At 44.9% G+C, this 23360-nt stretch overlaps 1 protein-coding gene across 1 annotated transcript in view; it reads left to right on the top strand.

Moving 5' to 3' along the window:
• CCNY (cyclin Y) overlaps window positions 1-23360 on the top strand; it is a 125496-nt gene that overhangs the window by 8194 nt on the left and 93942 nt on the right. The window lies entirely within an intron of this gene.

Here is a 23360-nt window from a genome sequence, read left to right as displayed (position 1 = left end):
TCTTTTGTGGTCTTTGTCCCCTACTTGGGCTGTATAGTGGGGGCTCATTGGGTGTGATAGATGTGAGTGCCATGCTCAGCAGAGATGTACCAGCCTCCGCAGACATGTCAGCTGGCTCCTGGTACTGAGAGAAGTACAGCTGGAGTACACTAAAGATAATTGTTAGCAACTGCAATTACATCCTTGCCAGATTGCTTCGTGAGCTTTACAGAAATCTCAGTTGGATGGTGAAATGCAAGTCACTTCTATTTTGGACACCTCCGATTATAGACCTTGTGTCTCTGAGGAGGATAAATAGGAAGTACTCGGCATGGGAGTTCACATGTAATATAGCTGTGTGTTGCAACAGTGTGTAGTGTTTGAAACATTTTGTAAGCACGTTTTCTTGTGGATGGATGATTCTGTTCCTGGTGGGGAAAGAGAAGCTATTAAAGATATTGTGATTATATTTGATAAACTCTTGTCTCACTCTGCAAATTTAGCATTAATCAGGGGAATTAGTGCATGGATGGATAGGTTAAGAGGTCTGTCCTTCACCTCAAGAAAAGGTTTCACCCCACATTTAGGATTCTGTCCAGGAATGAACCTTGACTTAGGATACTAGTTGATGACAGCTATTGAATTAAGTGTAATCGCAGTTGTCCTTTGAACTATCTCTGGTTTTTAGATGTGGATCTAGATTTTGTACAGTTGCTTACGAGTCCAGGTTTTAGGGCTCCCTGTGTGTCCTGCTGAAATCTAGGATGAGAGTTGAAGTTGTGATGCTGTGTTTAAATTCAGCTTCAAAAATTTCGAACTCACACATTCATCAAGCAGTTCCTTCATTTATAGTGAGCAATTATTTTTGTCAGTTTATGCGGATAATCTTTTTTTTCCCCTCAAGCTGTGTGTAAGTGATGGGCCGTTATTTTAATGTGTAGTTCTTGTTACTCCTTTGCTTGAAAGACATTGGTAAACAGGGTCTCTACAGAATTGGAGATTGCCTTCTGTCTTCGAGAGCTAAAGGCAATGAAGAGGGACGTTTACGTTAATGTTAGCATACATTTGACTCTTTTCTGTAGGTAAATCTAATGTCTAATTTTCTGTGTCTTGCATTTTGTCGGAAGTCTGGAGGAAGCATAACAAAGCTGCCTTTCAGAAGTGTGACTTGAAGTATCAACTGCACAGCTCTGAACTGGAGGAGGAGAGCACGGGTCCTTGCTGTGCACGCCGTTCTCTTCCGTGGAGGCTGGTGGTTCTGTCTGAGCCCTGCACCCGGGTGCAGACCCCGTGCGCTATGTAGTGTCTCCTCCGCAGCGGGAGGGACACTGCTTAGTCGCTGGCTTTGCAGCTGTTGGTGGCCCCTGGGTTTGGGGAGTGCAGGACTTGAACAGAGCGTGTGCGGAGGGGCTGCGGCGGCCTCGAGGAGGTGGGGGTGGGTGGGGACGACCCTGTGCAAGACCCCCGGGCGGTCACGGCCCCACGAGTGGTCAGTGCCTTTGCTCCTGGGCCACGTTGGGTGCCTTGTGCCCTTGAGAATGACTGGGGCTGGACGGCGCGCGGGGCTGTGGTTTTCAGGGTCAGTGGGGGTGGCCTGTTGGGGAGAGGCCCTGTGGGCTTCTGGTGTGGAACCAGGAGACACTGGACGACTGGACCTCATCGTCATCTCTCATTTAACCAAGAATGTTCTGGAAGGAGCCTTTGTTGAAGCCTAAGTTGGGTTTTTCGAAAATGGAAGTTATTCTTGTGTCTGGGGTAAAAAGGCACTGTGACAGGAACAGAGGGAAGGATGGAGGGAGTTGAGGATGGAGTGTGAGGACAAGACAAGAGTGGGTGGAGCCGGGTGAGCATGGGCTGCAGCCTGCGAGGGGACAGCGCTATCTCCCCTTTGTCTCGGTTCTGCACGTTTGTCACTGTCACACATCCGAGGCCACGGGCAGGCATGCCGGGCTCCAGGGGCACTGTGTGAACAACCCCGCTGTTTCCCCACAGGGCTGCTTTCTGTGCTCATTTGGACTCCTTAGGACGGGCACGTGCTCTGAGGTGGGGCTCCTCGTGGTACTGTGGACAGAAACATGTGCCCTTGACTCTGAGCTGATGGGGCCGTGGTGTTCTGGGTGCACCTGGAAGGTGTGTGATTCCTTTGTTCAAATTAAAAAGTCATGCGTTTATCTTCCGTATGCCTTCTCTTTTTTTTTCCCCTTTCTTTTTTCCCTTTTTAGTGCAATACTGAGAGGCGTGGTACATTTTTCTTCTTTTAGCCAGCAGTTTTATTTTTTACTTCAACTTTAATATCAGCTAGTTTTTTGTGTGGGTTTTTCATATTTTCTTAGTACTCACAGTGGGCTTTCCTTTGAGAGTCTGTTTTGAGGAGGAATATAAAGATGGTCTCTTTGAGTTGGTAAAGCTCTGATGTGTTTTCTGACGTCTCTTTGGCTGGGTTTGAGTGCTCAGTGAAGTTTTGTATTTTTGTGGACCTTTTCAAATCTCATCACTGCAGCTGGGCGACCTGGCTTCCTGAGGCAGGTGGTGGGTGAACAGAAATGGTGTTTGATTCAGGGTCTGGTATTCAAGGTCATGCTTAATAGAAAACTTGGGGGGAAACCCTTCTGGGTGTCGTATCTGTGTTGCACTGTTACACTCTTGAGGAAAAAGTTTGGGGATGAACAGGTCATTTGATTTCAAGACTTGATTTGATTTGAGGTTTAGAAATTCAAGTCTTGATTTGTAGCTTGCCTAGGTGAAGAAAGCTCCAAAAAATGTGGTGATGCTGTATTCCTGACAGTTAAACCTTGCCTCTATGAATATTTGAACCCCAAATGTCAGTCCCTTAGTTGTGAAGTTACCTGTAAAGATAGAATGGAAGTGGCTCCTGAAGCTGAAGATGTTCCTCCAGAGCCTGAGGGTTGAAGGTGCGTAGTCAGCGCCTGCGGCGCCCGTGTAGCACAGATCGCTGGTTAGGAAGCGTCCCCATTGTCAAGGTGCAGCCTTGGATTAGCAAGGGGGTCAGCAGCCTTGCTGCAGAGCTCAGAGGGAAGCCGGCTGCCTGGGCCTTGACGGCAGGATTAAAAAGGCTCCCGGCAGAAAGATGGGAGAACGGAGCGGTTGGGACTGGCACTGCTTCTGGGGCTGCCCGTCCACGTGCTCTCAGAGCCCTGTAGCAGCACTGCTTGGAGTTACAAGGATGAGCCCCTCCTGGTCCGCATAGCACATCTGGATGTGACATGGAGATGAGCCATGCAGAGGCAGCCAGACCTTGGTCATTTTCTCTCTGTTCCTTCTGTATTCTGAGGCCCTCTGAAGTGACGTTTAGTATTGTTTTTAGAGTGAATCTGAAGTTTTACGAGGCCCAGTATATGCCCGTGTGCATGAAATAAGAGGTCTTTCAGGGAAGGAAGGTCTGGCCTTACCCAAGCGAAGTGTGTCATAGTTCTTTCAGCTGCTTTCGTGGGCAGGCTGTCTAGAGAATTTGTTTGCACAAGAAGAAATACGGCAAAATGTCTTCTGTACCACTTAAGGTAGGGGTAATTAGCAGTTCGTGGGGACCAGGAATGTAACTTGAGACAGAAGATGATGATTGTAGAATATTTTAAGTACTTTTATTTTAAGCATATAAAACAAAAGCGTGGGACACGATGAACAGAAGTGCTTCTTATTAGGTGCCCTTACGAGACCTCTTTTGGTGAACAGGTAACCAGTATATAAAGGGGTATCCAATATGAATTTGAATCCTATTCTCTTAGTAAACAGCAGTGCTCCTCTTGAATGTCTTCAGCCCAACAGTTTTTAGGGCCATTGCTCGTTATACGCTTTGGCCAGGTAGGCGTGATCACTGATACCTGCGTTGGCCATGTTGTTTGGTTTGCTCCTGAGGGTGTACGTAATTTCCCTGATTTTCAGGTATTATTATAAGACACTTGGGGTGTGATGTCTTGGCCTTCATTTCACTTGTTTTGTTCCAGGAAGTCTACCTAGAATATAGCGTTCCCAGTACCGTTTTTATTTGAAATGCCGGTTATTGCTGAGGGTGGGATCAGTTTGTAGGATGACTGTGGCTGCAAAACTAATCACAAAGCTTTTTTTTTTTTTCTTTTTTCCTTTTTTTCCCCAGAGTTCAGAAGTGGTGACAGTTGTTTAGTTTGGAATTCTCATTATAGGTAAAAGAGGCCACATAAGCAGAATGCTAATGCTGTGAGGAACTAGACAAGCTGAGAAGTTGGGGGGGGGCTTCCTTTCCTTTTAAACTAACATGTCTAGCAAGTGGTAAATTCCTTGTGAGAAGTATTTCTAGAATGTGTTGTCTTCAGCCACGGAGAAGCAGGAGTTGGAGAGAAAATGGAATTCAGCAGCAAGTGTTGGCCGAGAGACGTCTGTTTTCCATCACTTAAAGGGGGAACTCATGGTGCCTGTGATGACTGGGCTCAGAGCCCTGGCTATCTTGGGCAGTGCTATGCTGGCATTTTGCATACGAGCGAGAATTTGATGTCCCCTGTTGGAGGTTAAGGTCCAGTTCTTCTACCGGTCAACAGATATTGGTCAATCCAAGTACTAATCAGTTCTAGGCTCCCCACTGGATGCTGGGAATGCAAAGATCAATGTAGCTCGGACTTTGCCCTTAAAGACCTAATGATCCTTTAAGGGAGACAGATACGCAGATAAGTGATTACAATACCATATACAGAGGTAGAAGGGAGGCTGAAATGATGATCTCTGTCCTAGGTGGTGAGGGGATGTGGTCAGGGAAGACTTTGCCAAGACAGCCTGGTGTCGAGGGCAAGAGGAGTGGGAGTGGGGAAGGGGCAGGAAAGGGTGCAGGGAAACTGTTTTAGAAAGATCCTGCGTGCATTGGGGCATAACTTCGTTTTGAAGTCAGTAGGTAATGTTGAACTTATCGGTGGCTTAGTCCCCAAACATCTTATTTAATGAATTATGCTCCTCAGGGGGACATTTGTTCTAAAAGATTTCATAATGGATGGATGTGCATTGGAGAGCAGTTTCTTGAGTATTTTGCATATACTCTGGATTCTGGGAAATGATTACTCAAAGTTGTAACGTGGAAGACAGAATAATGTCTTGAGAACTGTAAAAGCAATGTGCTGTTTTTGTTGGGTATGAGACATGAGCCTTCATAGAATCACGGAGCGTTCATACCATCAAGTACCACCGAGATCCTCACGCTTCAGGTCAGGCAGCCAAGCTGCTGGGAGGGCTACTCCCCAGCATCACACGGCTCGTTCCGGGTGGCGTGCAGGCAGGAAAGTCTCCTGATGGGAGATAGGGTCTTTCACACTGGTTTTCGCCAGAAGGTTAAATATTCCCCAAGGGAGATTAACCTTTTTTTTTTTTTTTTTTTTTGGCTGCGCTGGCTCTTCGTTGTGGCACGTGGGCTAATCAGGCTGTGTAACAAACTACCCCCAAATTTAGTAGCTTAGAACAACAGTATTCATCATCTCTCAGTGTCTGTGAGTTGGGACACGGGCACACCTTAGCTCAAGGTCTCTGGTAGAATTGCAGTCGAGCTGTCAGCTGAGGCCATGGTCCTCTTAGGGCTCAACCAGGAGAAGAGAATCCCCTTCCAAGGCCTCAGGTGCTCGTTGGCTGCTGGCTTCAGACATCAGTTCCTTGCCTTGCCAGCCTCTCCAGGGGCAGCTCCCACCATGGCAGCTGGCTTCCCCTAGAGCAAGTGATCTGGGAGGGCAAGAGAGACCCCTAGGGTAGGAGCCGCCGCCTTTCTGTACCTGAGTTAGAAATGGCATTCCGTCATTGCTCAAGTCTGGCCCACACCCAAGGGGACAGTGTTACATAAGAGTGTGAAAACCTAGAGGTGTTTGGGGGGGCTATATTGGAGGCTGCTTACCGCAGGCACTAAACAGGATTCTGTTGCTTGTATGTAAGGGTCGTCCACTAAAACTGCTTGAGCAAAATGGGTGGGAAGTGCAGGAGGGAAGAGTTATTGCAAGTACTTGAAGATATTTCATGGAAAGCAAGGGCCAGGAGCATACCTGAGTCTCATAGGGAACTGGAGTTGGGAGTTGGACAGCCTGTAGGAACAGAGGCAGCTGTCTCTTCAGTTTACTGTTAAATTCTCTTGTCAGGCTTAGTTGGTCTTATCTTTCTCCATGTCTCAAATTTATTTTTCTGTCAATTTTTATTCTCTCTGTAAAATTCCTTCCTTCCTCCCTCCCTGCCTCCCTCCCTCCCTCTCCCTCAATTCTAAGACCACAAAAGACTGACTAGAATCTCAGTGTTCCAGTTTCCCAGGAGAAAGGATTGCATGCACTCCACCCAGCTAATGGGGTGGCTTCCCCTGTGAGAAGTGTCCAGTCAGCTGTGGTGGGTGAAGGTCAAGGTGGGGGTCTGGACATGATTACAGAAGCTTGACCTCTGTTGTTATGGAAGTGGATAAAAGGGTGAGGTTGCAGGGGGTGGTGATGGTTGGGGGAAGCACATTTCAGAGAAGGGCATTTGGAAATAATTTTATCAGATATGTATTTTTAAAATCCATGTTTCAGTTTTCCCTAGTAGGAAAAGGAATTCCCTAGTAGACCTAAAATGAATGAATTTGGGTAAAACTCAAGTTAGGGATAAGTTTTGCAAATAGTTTGGAAAAGAGGGACCTTAGCAGAAAAGCATGGTTATCTCTATTAAGAAATTTAAAAAACAGTCTTTGAGACATCTATTAATTTGAAAGCTGGGAGACTTATTGGTTACTAAAATTGCTGTTTCTCTTTCTTGCTCTTTCTGAGCTTGCCCCTTATAAATTCCAGGTTTATCCACTTAAAAAAAATGCTCTTACACTGTGAACATCTGTCAGCTTTCCTATCTTAGATTTTTTTTTTTAGCAGTTTATGTAACTTGAATTGAAATAAGCATTTTTGTTCTGTTCTAAAACTGCCCACTTAAGTGTCTTCATAACACTGTTTTTGGCTTTAATTGATTTCAATAAATTATAAAGGTGCACAGAAGGTTTTTATTGACATTTTTGCACACTTTGACTTAGCCGTAAGAAATTTTGTGTTATAAAGATAGAAACTGAAAGCCTTTCCCAGAGGTATCTTTCGTTTTACTTTGTAGACAAGTTGGTTGGCTGGTTTTGAGTTTTGTTTTGGAGTTTGATTTGAACAGTCCAATAGCGGCAGCAATTAAAGCAGATTAATATGCAGTGAATACTTAAGCTTGTACATTTTAGGATGTTGCTCTGTTGGTTAAAAATTGAAACTGGCAGAATGGTCTCTGGGAATGCTAAGCCCTTACAGGTCCCTGGGTGGGGGGAGCCGGCAAGTGGCGTTGGCACAGGTGGGTGTGGAGACCCAGAGGGTGCTCTGAGCGTTTCAGAGTCTGCTGGTTTTTGCGAGGTTTGCCAGTTGGTGCTCCTTTGGAAAAGTCAGCTCCCACTATTTACCCTAATACATTCCTCACACAGTACTCCATTATTGTAGATGTAGATTTGGTAATGACGCTGCTATTTCCTGTTAGAATCTCGTAGGGAAAAAGACTGTCGACTGCAGTTGCAGAATCTCTGGGACGATGCAGCAAGTTTCTCCAGCTTCTTCATGTTAGTTGCTTCTTATGATCCATTCTCTTCAATCTGTTATTTCTTATAATCCAGTCTCTCTCCCCTTTACACACGTGGAGTTGATCTTGTCCCTCTGCTTACAGCCCCACTTGGCCTTAGTTGGGTTCGCTCAGACACAATCTCCTTCCCGCGCCCCTGCCTGTGCACAGACCTCTTTCCTCATCTAGCGACTCCTCGGTGCTTCTCAAACTGCCAAGCCTGCCCCTGTCTCAGGGCTGTGCATCCTTTATTCCTCCTGCCTTGCGTGCTCTTCCCAGGCTCGCTCCGGGGCAGGAGTGCACGCAGAGAGGGGAGCCTTCTGCCACCAACCAGCCCCAGCCCTAGGCCCATTGCTCTCTGTCACTTTACCTTGTTTGCCTATTTGTTATGTGCCCTCCTGCCATCCTCCGCCTGCCAGAATGTAAACTCCAGGAGGGTAGGGACTCTGTCCATCTTGATCCCCATTACCTAGAACAGCACTTGGCACATAGAAGGTGCTCAGTAAGTATTAGAACAGTAGAGATAGTGCATTCATTTCACATCTAATAAACGTTTTGTGGTTCTTGACCTTGGTATTTTTAAAGAGCACAGGCCAGTTATTTTAAAATTACCCCTTAGTTTGGGTTTGTCTGATGTTTTCTCTTGATTTGCTTCAGGTTCTGCATTTTCAGCGGGAGTACCGCAGAGGTGGTGCATCACAGACAGGGGCACACGTGTCCTGTTCATCCCAGGGCTGCTGATGTTGACTTTATACTCGGTTAAGGGGTGGTACCATCTGGGTTTCTTCAGCATAATGTAGCTTTAATTAATAGTAGTAATTTGTGGGGAGATTGAGACTATGTAAATGCCCTGTTTCTGATCAGTTTCTTCTCGTGAGCTTCAGTGTCCATTGGTGACTTAGGTCCTCCCGTGTTTTGGGTGGGCATCTGATGTGCGGGCGAGCTCTTCTCATTTATAGATTTGCCAGTTTGGAGTCATGGATTCTTATTTTATTCAGTGAGTTGCAATATGTTCTTCTTATTTTTTGTTGTTGCTCAGATTGTCCCAGATTTGGTTGGTGGGAGCCTCTTCAAACTGCAAACTGGTTTCTTTATCAGCTCTGTCCTTTTGATATGTCCTCCTCATTCCTTGAACACTTCCTTAATTTCTCACAGGATATTTGCCTTTTAGAAATAATTTTTCTCTTGGTTTGGAAAACGTTTTCTCCCTTAAGAAATATGGATACAATATTTTCCTTTACAGAACATCACAGTAACGTCAGTAGCCAATCTTGGTGCCTGAAGATGTGGCCTTAAGCAAGTCTCTCTTTTTGTAAACTCACATGATTTTGCTTGCTGGTTCTGTGAAATCAGAGAGCTGGCAGGTTATCTGCCGGTAGCTCAGGGACAAGATAGTTGAGTGAGATGTTGACAGTATTTATTGAGTACTGCCAACGTGTAAAGCCTTCTACCTGGAGCTGGAAAAACTGAAGACAAGCGCCCGCTCTGCTCCCTGGGGTGGAGGGTTTAGTGGAGGAAGATGAGACAGTCTGTGCATAAGAACAAGTGAGGTCGGAAAGGCGAACTTTGGTAACGAACTGTCCTCTTCACCGGCTCACACACAGAGGACAAGGCAAGGCCAAGGCCTGACCCGTTTGACCTATAAAGATATGACAAATCACTTTCAGATTTAGATGATAGATTACCTATACAGACAAAGGAGCCAGCGTCCCCAAATGCTTGTGAACCACACACCAGAAAGGGTGACACTGAAATAAAAGGGACCAGTGACTGTGAGTTGCAGGCACCCTGCTGCTGTGAAGCCAAGTCTGTGTGGGTTTATGTTCTGGACATCTACTCAGAGCAGGGTGGTGTGTGTGGAAGGCCCCATACTTCATCAGAACCTGGGAGGCAATCAGAGAGGGCGGGAGGCCGATGGGAGTTGGCCTCTGCCATGGTCTGAGAGTTTGTGTCTCCCCAGAATCCACATGTTGGAATCCTCATGGCCATTGTGTTGGTGTTCAAGTAGGGCCTTTGGGAGTGCTTGAGTTGTGAGGGTGGAGTCTTATAAAAGAGAGTTCAGAGCACTCCCTTGCCCCTTCCACTAGGAGAGGGTACGGTCAGAAGCCTGCACGCCGGAAGAGGGCCCTCACCCCACCGTGCTGGCACCCTGATCTTGGACTTCCAGCCTCCAAAAGTGAGAAATCAATTTCTGGTGTCTGTAAGCCATCCGGGCTGTGGTATTCTGTTACAGCAGCCGGAACAGACTAAGACAGCCTCCTGGTGCTCCTCAGGCCCTCCTCTCGTGCTCCGGGAGGGGCGTGAGGTGCTCCTCCAGGACACATCTGCTTCCGGGGCTGTGTAGGGGAGGGTGAGGTTGCTGGGGCACCGTGGCGGAGCCGTTCTGCACTTTTCCACTTGTAATATGGTTGACACCTCCACGCGGAGATGTCATATGGCCTCTGACGGTCGCTGACCTGGTTGTTGCACTCCTTCCTTGTCCTGATCCACTTGGCTACACATCTGTTCTGTGATTAGCTCTTGTGTGCATCAGGCTGTTCCTGGGACCTTTTTTTCTGTCCAGTGTACTCTTTATATCCAACCTAAACCCCTAGATGGCATTTGTTTGAGAATCCTAGGTCAGGCTGTTCTGAGTGCCGCGTTTTGGAGCATCTGGTTTTGGGTAGTAGGCTCAGCTGGTCAGAGTGGCCCAGGAAGATTAATATGTTGGAGCTATGGGAACTAGATGTGAACAGGAAACGACTGGAGCCAGTGGGAAGTCTGAGGTGGGATGGGGGTCTTGGAAAGAAAGTTATGGACGCACCCTGCTGCCACACCCCCAAGCCCCAGACAGACTTTGAGTCCCTCAGAGCACCCACCCCGCCCACCGGAGAGAATGAATGGAGCAGCCTTGGAATTCAGGATCCTTGGAGACGGCAGGATGCTGTGTTGGTGAATGGAAACTGGAGAAGGAGGAGGAAGAATTGGCTTTGAGGAAGGAGAGGGTAAACTTTGGGGGCATAGACAGGTTTTACACAGTCTCCCTCAGTGTTAAGTGATAATTAGTTTTTACAAAATTCATTTTAATATATTCCTGTTAAGAATGTAATTTTCTAGGTCTAGTAATGTGAAAGAATCTGAATGTTCTCATCCTCAAAGAAATGATGAAAGGATCCAGACTTATAGTCATTTTACTTGATGAAAATGTGTGTTTACAGCAGCTCTTGGTGATTTGGGATTCTTTGATCTCGTTTCTCATATGACTTCTGGTCTTTTAGCCCTTCACCCATAATTCAAAACAGAGGAGGCAAGTAGGGGTGAAATTCAAGTATTTAGATTTAAGTAAAGGTTCTTTTGATTATTCCTTTAAGTTATTCAAGCTAGCATGACACAAAGTTGACTGAATTTTACGTCCTGTTTGTTCCACATATAATTAGATATACCAAAAGATTGCTTTCTGACCACCAGACATAAGTTTTTTTTTTTTTTTCAGACATAAGTTTTTAAGTTGGTTCAATATAACTAATTTAAAAATACGATGTGGTGGAGTGGTCAGATGTACCATTAGGGTGATTTTTTAAATTAAAGTATAATTGACTGGACTTTCCCGCTGGGACAGTGGTTAAGAATCAGCCTGCCGATGCAGGGGACATGGGTTCGATCCCTGGTCCAGGAAGGTCCCACATGCTGCAGAGCAGCTAAGCCTGTGTGTCACAACTACTGAGCCCGCACTCTAGACCCCGCCAGCCACAACTACTGAGCCCGCACTCTAGAGCCCGCGTGCCACAACTACTGAGGCCGCACTCTAGAGCCCACGTGCCACAACTACTGAAGCCCATGCGCCTGGAGCCCGTGCTCCGCAACAAGAGAAGCCCCCGCAATGAGAAGCATGCGCACCACAACGAAGAGTAGCTCCCGCTCACCGCAACTAGAGAAAGCCCGCATGCAGCAACGAAGACCCAACACAGCCAAAAAAAAAAGTATAATTGACTTGCAATATTATATTAGTTTCAGGTGTACAGCATAGTGATTCAATATTTCTATATATCATAAAACAATCACCACAATAAGTGTAGTTACCATCTGTTACCATACAGAGATATTCCAATAATATTGAGTATATTCTCTATGCTGTGTATTACATCCTTATGACTTATTTTATAACTGGAAGTTGTATTTCTTAATCTTCCTCACCTATTTCACTCATCCCCCCACTCCCCTCCCTCTGACAATCATCGGTTTATTCTCTGTATCTATGAGTCTGTTTCTGTTTTGTTTTATGTGTTCATTTGTTTTGTTTTTTGATTCCCCATAGAAGTGAAATCATACGGTACTTTCTCTGTCTGATCATTTCACTTAGCATAATCCCCTCAAGGTCCATCCATCAAATGGCAAGATTTCATTCTTCTTTATGGCTAATACTCTATTGTATAAAAATACCACATCTTCTTTATCCATTCATCTGTTGATGGACACATAGGTTGTTTCCATGTCTCGGCTATTGTAAATAATCCTGCTATGAATATGGGAGTGCAGACAGATACAGTGTTTTTGTTTTCTCTGGTATATACCCGGAAGTAGAATTGCTGGACATGTGGTAGTTCTATTTTTACTTTTTTGAGGAACCTCCATGCTGTTTTTCATGGTGGCTGCAACAATTTACATTTCCACCAACAGTATACCAAGGGTTTCCTTTTCTCCACACATTAGGATCATGTTTGAATGTGTGTTCATAGTAGTGTAGAATATCAAGAGACGACATATTTCTAAAGTTTTGAATTCTTATGTGAAAGTCAGCTTTAATAGCACTACCTACATTAATATGCTTACTAGACATTTTACCTCTGAGAATTGTGTGTTTTTATGCTTCATTTTTTCCAGCTACTGTTTGTGTTTTTTTCAAAACTTCGGGTTATTTATATGATTTGCCTGTTAACTCTTTTAACTTTTGAACTTTTAAAAGCCATCTTCTTTTACACATTGAGGACTTTACCAAAGCAAAAGCTGTATAAATCTGATTTGGGGAGTGGTCCTAAGTTAGAATTGGGCCCTAATTGTCAAAATGTGGACATTTTCTGAGCTCTCCTAGTGCTCATTTAAGTTCAAGACCACCTTGTATATACTTTTGAAACGAGCCAGTTAGCATATGTTTAACAATCAGTCAGTTTAAACAAATGTGTTTTGTAACATGTTGATCTTTGAACATTAGTGCTCTGGGAGGTGGAAAATTCTAAGTGCACATGAAAGATTTTTATCACTGGGTTACATACTTAACAGCCAGTTCTATCTCAAACTTGCCTAGTAGTGTTTGTTGAGCTTGTGAGGTTTATGGAATATAAGTGAGACAGGTAATCTTTTTCCCTGGAGGACATTTGAGAGCAAGAATAGCATAAATTTGATACTCAGCTAGAAAAGAAAAGAAAAAAATATATACATATGCTTATGTTTAAATGGTCCTTGTGATAAAAAGACTTGTGTGGCAAAGAGTGGTTGCCTTATTTTTACTGCAGCCTTATATCTTAAAACCAAACCAAAACCTAGATTTATTTCTTTTATGCTTATCAAGTGAGGAGACATTTCTGTGCTTCCTACCACCAGTTGAAGAATGTTGAACTTCAAAAATAAAAAGTCACAGATGAATTCTCCCTCATTTGTATGCTGTTACTGTCAAGATATTTAATTCCCTAATACAAATCAAGATTTTTTGGTTAACTTCTCTGCATTTGAGGTTGTCAGTTCTTTTTTGCCCCTACTAATCTTTGTATGCTTAGAAACGGCCAGTTAAGGGGTCTTCCCTGGTGGCGCAGTGGTTAAGAATCCGCCTGCCAATGCAGGGGACACGGGTTCGATCCCTGGTCCAGGAAGATCCCACATGCCTTGGAGCAACTAAGTCCATGTGCCACAACTACTGAGCCTGCGCTGTAGAGCCTGTGAGCCACAACTACTGAAGCCTGCGTGCCTAGAGCCAGAACTCCACAACAAGAGAAGCCACCGCAATGAGAAGCCCGCGCATCGCAACAAGGAGTAGCCCCAACTACTACTCTAGTTTCTTGCCGCAACTAGAGAAAGCCCACGCACAGCAATGAAGACCCAACGCAGCCAAAAATAAATAAATTAATTAATTAATGGAAAAAAAAAGACCAGTTAAGTATATATAATACTAGGTAAAAAAACAAAAAAGATTATTAATCTAAATAAAATCTTTAATTGAAAGTATTGTAGCAATGTTAATTTCTTAGTTTTTAAAACTGTGTATATAAGGTGTTGTAACTTCGGGGGAAGCTGGACAAAGGGTATATAGGAACTCTGAACGATTTTTATAATTCTTCTGTAATCTGAAAATAATTTCAAAATAAAATGTTAAAAAATGACTAATTTATCAGCAAAATTATTAGTGTATTCCAAAACCAGATAGAAGTCGTTTGTCTGCTGAGGGTTGATTCCTTGTTTATGTTCATTAACCTGAAAAATTGAGAGTTGAACTATCTCAGGAGGATGAAAATGCTGTGCTCGTGTGTTCAGTGAGTGCAGACTTGTTCCTTCTTCTCTTCTGTGTTATGTATCTATATGCGTAGATGCACAGATATCAGTTTGCGTACACATATGCAGTAAGTGCATCTAAAGAAGACACTGGCTTTACAAAAAGATTATAGAATTTCATTTTAGCTTGTTACACCTTTGTTTTCTTGGTGGGATGGGGCTTTTTTGCAAAAAGCAGCATATGATTTGGGGCATCATGTGTAAGTTGAGTGATCAAGCAGTTTAATAATGATTTGGATCTAAATTTAAGAAATGAGATTTCTTTTTGAAATGAACTGGTTCTGAATTGATTTCTAAGGAACAGCGTGAAGTTTCTTTGTGCAGTGGTCTTATCTTTGGACTAAGTTTAATTTGTAGATTTCAGCTTCAAAGGTTGTCACTTAGATATATACCATTATAAATTGTTGGTGACATCCCTATTAATAGATGAAAGGACCAATGGTTTTTCAGCAGTTGCTGTGTGGGCCGTGCTGTTGCTTAGTGTGAACACTAACCCGGAAGCTTGGGCTGTGCTTTCATTCTTTATTAGTCAAGCCCCAATTTATCCTCTTTGCCTACCCTTTTCCTTTTGATCTAAAGCTTTCTCTGGTGATGGAAAGGTTCCATATCTGTGCTGTCCAGTATGGTGGTCACCAGACACATGTGGCTACTGAGCGCCTGAAATGTGGCTAGTGTGACTGAGGGACTGAATTTTACATTTTATCTAATTGTAAAGAGTTTTACTGTGGATAGCCACTTGTGGCTGGTAGCTGCCGTTGCTCGTTCCTTAATACTACTTTGAATGCCAATTTAAGTGTAAAGGGACTGGATGCAGACATTCAGTTCTCCATTGTTCAATATAAAATCTCCATTAAAGCAACACAGAAACCATGTTGACTCTGCTTTTGCTTTAGGACTACCTTAGTGAGAGGCACCTTTTGGGTACCTTTTTTGCATGCGAGATCTTAGTTCCCCGATCAGGGATGGAACCCTGGCCTGGCAGTGAAAGCTCTGAGTCCTAACCACTGAACTGCCAGGCATACCCCTTGGGTACCATTTTAAAACATAATTTTTTCCACATAAACTTTTCTATGTCAGTAAGGATACTTTTATCTCGTCATTTTTAATCACTATTGTAGTGTTCTGTTTTATGGCTCTGCCATCATTTACTTATCTCCTACTTATCCTTTTAAAATATTGCATACAATTTTTATGTTACATGCAATTCTTAGAAGACTAATTAATGTACATTCTTTTGTGGGGGTACATCTTTGCTTTGGTCCTCAGGAAATTCCAAGGAGTAGAATTTCGCAGTCAAAGCGTAGGTGTATATTAGAGTTTTGTTTTGTTTGGTATTTACTGCCAAAGTGCCCCTGATGCCGCCGCTTCTCCTCGCCAACGCCCCCTCCCCCGCCCAACAAGTTTGCACCCAGTTTACTCTCTAAACTGGCATTTGTGGAAGGTTGTTCATCAGAGTGAAACACATTTTAGGGATTGTGTGTTGACACAAAGGCAGCTTTGAGGGGGCATCTGCACATTCCTAAATCTTCTGTTTGTCTTTTCTTTCTGCGCTGTTCAGGGCAAAGATACAGTGACCTTGAACGTGGTGTGGTGTTAGACACTTGGCTTTCTGGGTTGACCTTGTGGGTGATGCTTAAACGGCACCTCCTGGGGCACGGTTGGGGCTCGTTCGGCAGGTCCGTGGGGAGCTCTTGCCACTTGTTATGCGGTCCTGCGCTGTCGGGTCGCTCAGTAAGAGAAGCTGGTCCCTGGACGTCGAGCCTGGAGCCTTCAGCCCTCTCTCCACAGGCCTGCTGCCCCAGGATGGTGGCCCCGGCTGAGCACAGGCGTGCCATGTTCATGGCCCGTGTGTCTCCTGCTGGACTGAGTGAGCCGTCTGCGGTCAGGTCAGTGCTGCCAGTCTGGCGCTGAAAATAGGTGTTATTTTACATTTGGGACAAAAGGGGGCCTTTTTCTTTCACACTTTTCTTAGGATGCTATCTAATCTGTTGAAAATGGTCTCAAGTTCAGAGGCTTCTTGAAAGAAAGTAGCCTGCCTTATTCTTAATTTATTTTTATTTTTAAAGACAACTTTTTAAAGAGCAGTTTTCACAGCAAAATAGAGAGGTAAGCAGACTTCTCATCTGTGTCGTGACCCCACACCTGCAGAGCCTCCTCACCACCAACATCGCCTACCAGGATGGAACTTGCTACAGTTGATGGCCCTACACTGACACGTCATCATCACCCAAAGTCCATGTTTACATTAGGGTTCACTCTTGGTGCTGTACATTCTTTGGGTTTGGACAAATACATAATGACATGTATCCACCATTACTGTGTCGGATGGAGTATTTTCACTGCCCTAAAAATCCTCTGTGCTCCACCTGTTCATCCCTTCTTCCTCCCAACTCCTGGCAACCACTGATCTTTTTTTTACTGTTTCCATAGTTTCTCCTTTTCCAGAATTGCATGTAGTTGTAATCAGACAGTCTGTAACCTTTTCAGACTGCCTTCTGTCACTTAGTAATATTCATTTAAGGTTCCTCTATGTCTTGTCGTGGCTTAATAACTCATTTCTTTTTAGCACTGAATAATATCCCATTGTCTGAATGTGCCACGTTTGTTTATCCATTCACCTACTGAAGGACATCTTGATTGCTTCTGAGTTTGGGCAATTCTAGATAAAGCTGCTGTAAACATCTGTGTTCAGGTTTTTGTGTGGGCTTAAGTTTTCACCTCCTTTGGGTAAGTACCAAGGAGAGTCATTACTGGATTGTATGGTGTGAGTACCTTTAGTTCAGTGAGAAGTTGCCAGACTTTCTTCCAAAGTAGCTGTACCATTTTGAATTCCCACCAGAAATGAATGAGAGTCCTTGTTGCTCCATGTCTCACCAGCGTTTGGTGGTGGTGGTGTTAGATTTGGGCCACTCTAATAGGTATGGAGTAATATCTTGTTTTAATTTGCATTACCCTGATGACACATGCTTATTTGCCTGCATTTTAGAGAAAGTGATAATTTAAAAATTCTGGTGGGAACTGAGCTCTACTAGAATTGACCCTGAGGCAGTGCAGCACTATTAGCATGGAGATGAAATCCCCAAACTTTAGAATGGATGGTGAAAAGCTTTCTCTCTGAACAGGCATTGAACGTGTAAAATGTATCGGGCTGTACGTGGATGGGAATAACTCAACACTTGCTTATCAGACAGTAGAGGAGTTATGTGGGAAATAAGATACACAATGAAAAGTCACAGAACAAGAAGGCTTTATTAGATCTATAAGAAGGTGAAAGAGGCAAATGTGTTAATGTTCGTGGAGCACCTGCTGCGAGTGCCTGGGCCTGTTTCATCACTTCCCTCAGCCTCAGTTTCCTCTTCTGTGAAATGGGATAATAAAAAAATCTACCTCAGAGACTTGTGTGGGGGATAAAAATGGGTAAAAAGATCAAGATCACTTACTTTGGTACAAAATAAGCACTCAAGAAATACTAATTTATTAATAATATTACTAGGTAAAGGTCATTTCTTGTGAGATGACATGGGCTCAAATCTCATGGATCTTATTGAATAAAACAAACACCTTAAAACTTGGGACAATTTAGGCATCTCTGGATTCAGAGTCCAGAGTGGTGACCATGGAACCTTGGAACCAGCGAGTCAGGCATCTGTGGAATGCAGCTCTCCACGAGGCTGGCTCCCCGGCGGCCTATTCTGTGGGAGTCACGCTGTTTGTTGGTGGAGTTGGGCAGGGTTGTCAGGGCACCCCTGTACCTGTGTTTTTTCCCTGGACACCTTCACAGGTTTGCAGTCTGAAAGTGATTTTCCTAAACCAGAAAAAGGCACGTCTGAATGACCAGAAGTAAAAGATTTCATTTAACAAAACCTCCTCTCAGAGGACCTCTCATTTTGCCCAGTCTCCTGAGTAATGGGATACAAAGAACAGTCACACACAGATTCCCCGCTTCCACCCCTCTGTAAAACTTTGGAGTATAGTTGCTGGTTTAAAGAGCTTGGTTACTACCTAGATGGAAGGCCGTTTTTTATCAACATGAGGAAATGGGTAAAATTATCAGAAGAGCGATTTAGGTGCACATGCCAAGGAAACTCTTGAAAATAAGAAAGGTTAGAGCTGGAATTGATTACAGGCGAGGCAACAAAGTCTTCTTGCCTGGAGGGCAGTACAACAGAGGTGAGAACTGCTCCTTTTGGAAGGCAGCTGTGTAGTGGGAAACACCTACCCAGAAATCAGGAGACCTGCTATAATGTTTACTCGGTTCACGGACCTGTCACTGTTGTGGCCTCTCAGGCGCAGGCCCAGCGGCCATGGCTCACGGGCCCAGCCGCTCCTCGGCATGTGGGATCCTCCCGGACCGGGGCACGAACCCGTGTCCCCTGCATCGGCACACGGACTCTCAACCACTGCACCACCAGGGAAGCCCCGAGGCTTCACGTTTTTAATCCTCATCTTTAGGATTGATTTGCAGATTGTGTCCCAGTATTTTTCATTTGCAGAAACTGCGCTACCACAAAAATGGAAAAATCGTAGTCTTCTCCTAATTTGCAAAAAGAAAAAAAATTTTTACAATGCATTGATAAGCTTTCCTTTGTTCTGAGTTTTTCTTATATAAAATTGTCTTAAACTTTTTTGCTTCTTTTCATCTGCAAATGAGTATTCATAGATAATACATGGACTTGTTATTTTCACAGATGTGGTTGTCATTGTATACTCTGCTAGGCTGTCAGAGGCATCTCTGTACTGGTGAAACCATTCCCACTTTGCAGTGGAGCCATCTGCATCCCCGCCCAGAGACCGGAGGGCTGCCCTGGAGCACTGACTGCCCTGCAGGGCCCTTCCCAGTGGGATTAAAGACAGAATTTTGAAGGAAAGAGTCATAAAATCCTAGATTTTAGAACCTCAGAGGGGCCTCAGAGATCATCTTACTGTCTCCTTAACTGAGGCTCCGAGTTATATCCCAGGTCACAAGGCTGCTGAAAGGCTGATCAGTGGGGCTGGCCAGCAGCTCTCCAGACTCCAATCTGGTGTAATTTCCACCACTGAATTCTGAGATCTCATCGCTCTATTGAGAAACCCTTCAGTGTTTTCCACTTTCCTGGTGTATAGGAAGGAGTGGCAGTATCCTGCCTGTTATCTTGAGGAACTTCCTGCTGGTCTGACTTCATGGACACCGCCCAACTTGCTTTGTGGAAGTAGTCCAGTGCCAAATGCACAAAAAGCGTTCTGGACTAAATTCATCATCAGGCAGAAACTGCCTTGCACTGTGATATGGACAGGGTTAGTTAAGAGTGTCTGAGGTGCTGGTGACTGTGTGGGCACTGACTTGCCCCTGCGGGTGTCAGTGGGACAGAGGAACAGAGCAGGACAGATGAGCTTTGACAGAGATCCCGCCTGGGACCTTGGACCCATTCGCACCATATTGCATCCCGCCAGAGGCTTCAGCCAAACTGTTAAGGGCATGAACATTGTCTGGTTTCAGGGGTAGATTTGTTATTCATCACATTCGGAAAGCCAAGGATGAAAGGCTCAACAGAGTCCAGGGAGGTTGTGGTCTCTGGCAAGTCCTAAACGGAACTGTTTCTGTGATCCCTGAAAACTTGGATTCTTTTTTCTTTTTTTTTTTTGCAGTACGCGGGCCTCTCACTGCTGTGGCCTCTCCCGTTGCGGAGCACACGCTCCGGACGCGCAGGCCCAGCTGCTCCGCGGCATGTGGGATCTTCCCAGACCGGGGCACGAACCCGTGTCCCCTGCATTGGCAGGCGGACTCTCAACCACTGTGCCACCAGGGAAGCCCTGGATTCTTGCTTTCAGAAAACACAGAAGAAATTCCAATCAATTTTTTTATGGGAAAGAGTTATGAAAATATAAGAGAATAAATTCTTGGCTTTGTTGACTTGAAAAAGAAAAACGCACAGCTTTAGGGCTGTGAGTTTCAGTTTGATTGGGGGGGTGGTCCCATTAAGGACTGCAGCCTGGCAGACAGCCTCTTGGATAGCTCTGAGGGCTTGCTCCACTGAGACACTCATGTGTGTGATTTTGGTGAAGGGTGTGTGTAATCAGGCACGCCTCTCAGTAGAAGTTGCTGCTAGTCACGAGCAACAGATATCTATGTTAATGATTTTGGTGCTTTTCTAAGTATGGGAAGATGCCAGCATCTGTGTTCATAACATTTTCTCCTAAAAATACCTGTGTGAGGGCCTGTTCTGCCTGTTTTCCCAGAACATGGAGTGCCTCATTCCTGATCTTCACCCTGAATTCCTTTCATGGTGTACTATAGGTAGAACTGGATGGTGGACAGCATTCTTTGTTTTATAGCTTAATATACCCATTTGAGAAAACTGCTCCATTGGGCCTTCCTCTATTAAATTTTTCTTCCCTGAGATTTTCACAGGATTTTTATTAGTGTTCTGAACCGACTTAGGTGAGCTGAACATATATAAAAATTTGCAATTGAGGTGTGTTCCTGAGATGAAGCCTACTAATGTGTGATGGAGTATTTTTCTGCTTCTGCACGTTATCACATTCGTGAGTTTCACAAATTGGACCCCAGAGAAATCAATATTTTTACTAGATTAGAGGTGACCAAATATCTTAATAAAGTGCATTTGAATTCTGACTTGTGTTACTCTAGGCTTGGCAGACCACTTCTGAGAGCATTTAAAAGGGTGACTGGTACACTGTTCTGGATCAGAATTCCCCGGATGGCTATTTGAAAACACAGATTTCTAAATCAGAATTTGCAAGGATGGAACTGTGGAATATGTGTTTTCAGTAAATTGCTCAGATGATTTGCCCTAAAGCCTTAGCTCCTACAAGCCTCACTACAACCCCAAGATTTCACTGTTGAGGGCATATGCTCATAGAGGGGAGGTGAATTCTGTCTTTCACCCTACCCATATTCTTTGGGCATTTATGTGTATTTGGTGTGTGCCTAGAAGTGGGCTGGTTATGAAGCCTCAGTTGAACGTTGTTCTAACTTAGCTAGTTATAGACATTGCATGATAATGATCAGGGATCTTCTGTTTCTATTGCTGTGTGGTTGGTTATCTGGAGACTTGGCCAGATAGTGTTACTACTTTGGATAGAAGCTCTTAAGCTCTGTTCATTGTTGATTGCCTCTCAGATAGCTTATTTCACTTTTTGTTCTGTGAGGTTTTTTTTTTTTAAAAGGCTGGACATCTTTTCTTGTCATCCCCACCTAGCCTGTGTGTCCCTTCACAGCAGGGACTGTATGTGGATGATGTCGGTAACAGCACTGCCCAGCGTTGCCGAGGAGACGCAGGAGGAAACATGGTACCTGGTTAGTGATGGCGGACTGGTGAGAGGGGACCTCCTCTTCCTTTCTGTTGCCACTGTTGCCACAGTCGCTCCTGCTCTCATTTCTTAAGGCTGGACTCAGTGGTCTCCTTGGGCCCCTCTGCTTTCAAGACCCATCCTTCACCACCCTGCCAGGCTAACCTGCAAATGCCAGTTTGAAGAGTCCCTCCCTCCTCAGTGACCTTCGCTGACCCTCCCTGACCTGGGAGGCTTTCCACAATTTCACTTCTGCCTGCTTTTCTAAACATCTCACCTTGCCCTTTCAAACTAAGTCTGTCCCAGTTGGGACCTGTTTTTTCATCCTCCACACAGTTTTAAATGTGGGGCTCGAGCTGAGGAGGGTAAGGACAGGGCAGAGATGTTGTAAGTGTTCCCATGGCATAGACTGCAGGGCCCAGGACGGGACGTGGGGATGCAGCACCCACCTGGTTTGGAATTCGAGTGGAAAAGGGTGGTCAGAGTTAGGACAAGAACCAGAAGAGGCAGCCACAGAGGTCCAAGGAAGAAACAACTTCAAGACGAAGAGGATGATAGCAATACTGAGTGTTCAGGCGAGTGGGTTCCATTGCATTTGATGAGCGAAGGATGGCAGTTTGGTGTGTTCTGTAAAGATTTCGGTGGGAACAGAAGTTAAATTGCCCAGCAGTGGGGGGCCAGACCACTTATTTGTGAGATTTGAAAATGAAAAGGCAGGTTTTATTTATCCCCACCCCCCCCCCACCCCCCCGGCAAATGACAGATTCTTAGGTGTTTTGAAGGCCCAGAGGTTGGAGCTGGTATAGAGGGGAAGAAGATTCAGAATAATTTAAAGAGCGATCGTAGAGGAGGAGGAGGAGGAGGGTAGGGATGGGGTTCCCCCAGGAACTCCGTTGCCTCTGACAGTCAGGAAGGAGGAGAGGGCGGAGGCAGGCGGCAGCGCTGGGTTCTGTCGGTAGGAGAGGAGTCTCACTGGTAGCAGCGTGCGTGGGATAGCTTGCACTGATTCTGCAGAGATTAGTCTTGGAAAGGTCTGTCTTGTGTTATCCTCTTCTCTTCACAAAGCTTAGGTGACTCACTGTCTCAGGCGTGAGCCCGGTGCCTTCCGTGGTGCCCAGGCCATCGCTTGTCTGCCTTCGAGGACCCCCTGTCCTGTGTGTCATTCTCTCGACAGGCCCGGCTGTTTGCCGATGACGTGCCTTTGCTCATGCTGGCTCAGGCCTTGGCCGGAATGACCCTTTCGTGCTCCGCCTTCCTCCTCTGCTCATTAGGTGTTGGTTAACTGTAGATCTCATCCCATAGAGAATGGAAACACATTTCTTAAAATTATGGTTATTTTTAGTCATGCTTTTATTTCCTCTGCTAGGTTATAACTGAAAGGATTTTTAAATCCAGGAATAATTTTAACTGTAATAAAATGTAATAAGAAAATGTATGTAAATATCAGAGGATAAGCCTGAGTTGGGCTGACTTGAGTTTGAATCCTGGCTCTGCGTCTCCCTGGGTGTGGCGTGGGGTGGTTACATCCTGTCACCTTATTAACCTACAAAGTGGGGATCATGAAACCTACCTTTTAGGGATGGGGGGCCCAGGCCTGGCACACAGTAAGTGCTCTGTAGTCCACACTACAGTGTAACAGATTCCTTGCTTCCCGACAGCATTTGGCTGAACCTCGGGAGGGATGACGAGGTAGAGGAGAGCGGGTGAGTGTGCCCCCTTCTCCTCAGTGCAGTGCGGGCAAGGATGCGGGATTCTGCTCTGAACTTCCAGTCCCACGGCTGTGCACGTCGTGTAGTAAAGAGGTGGTGGATGCTCTTTATGACTGTTAACTTGTTTCGTGAAGTGCCCTATGCAAATAGTGGTTTCATTGTTTTCCTGGTGATTGCATAGAAGGAAGCACATATTTATTCTAGCAAAGTAGTGTACACATAGTGTTGATATCATTTTTACAGGTTTTTTTTTTGGATTGGCAACTAGTTGGGAGTAGCACATAATTAGATATTTATCACATTTATGGC

The sequence above is a fragment of the Grampus griseus genome (assembly GCF_964374135.1).
Source record: "Grampus griseus genome assembly, chromosome: 2".
Classification (NCBI taxonomy): domain Eukaryota; kingdom Metazoa; phylum Chordata; class Mammalia; order Artiodactyla; family Delphinidae; genus Grampus; species Grampus griseus.
The sequence above is the reverse complement of the archived record's forward strand: the minus strand, read 5'-3'. Positions and strand labels throughout refer to the sequence as shown.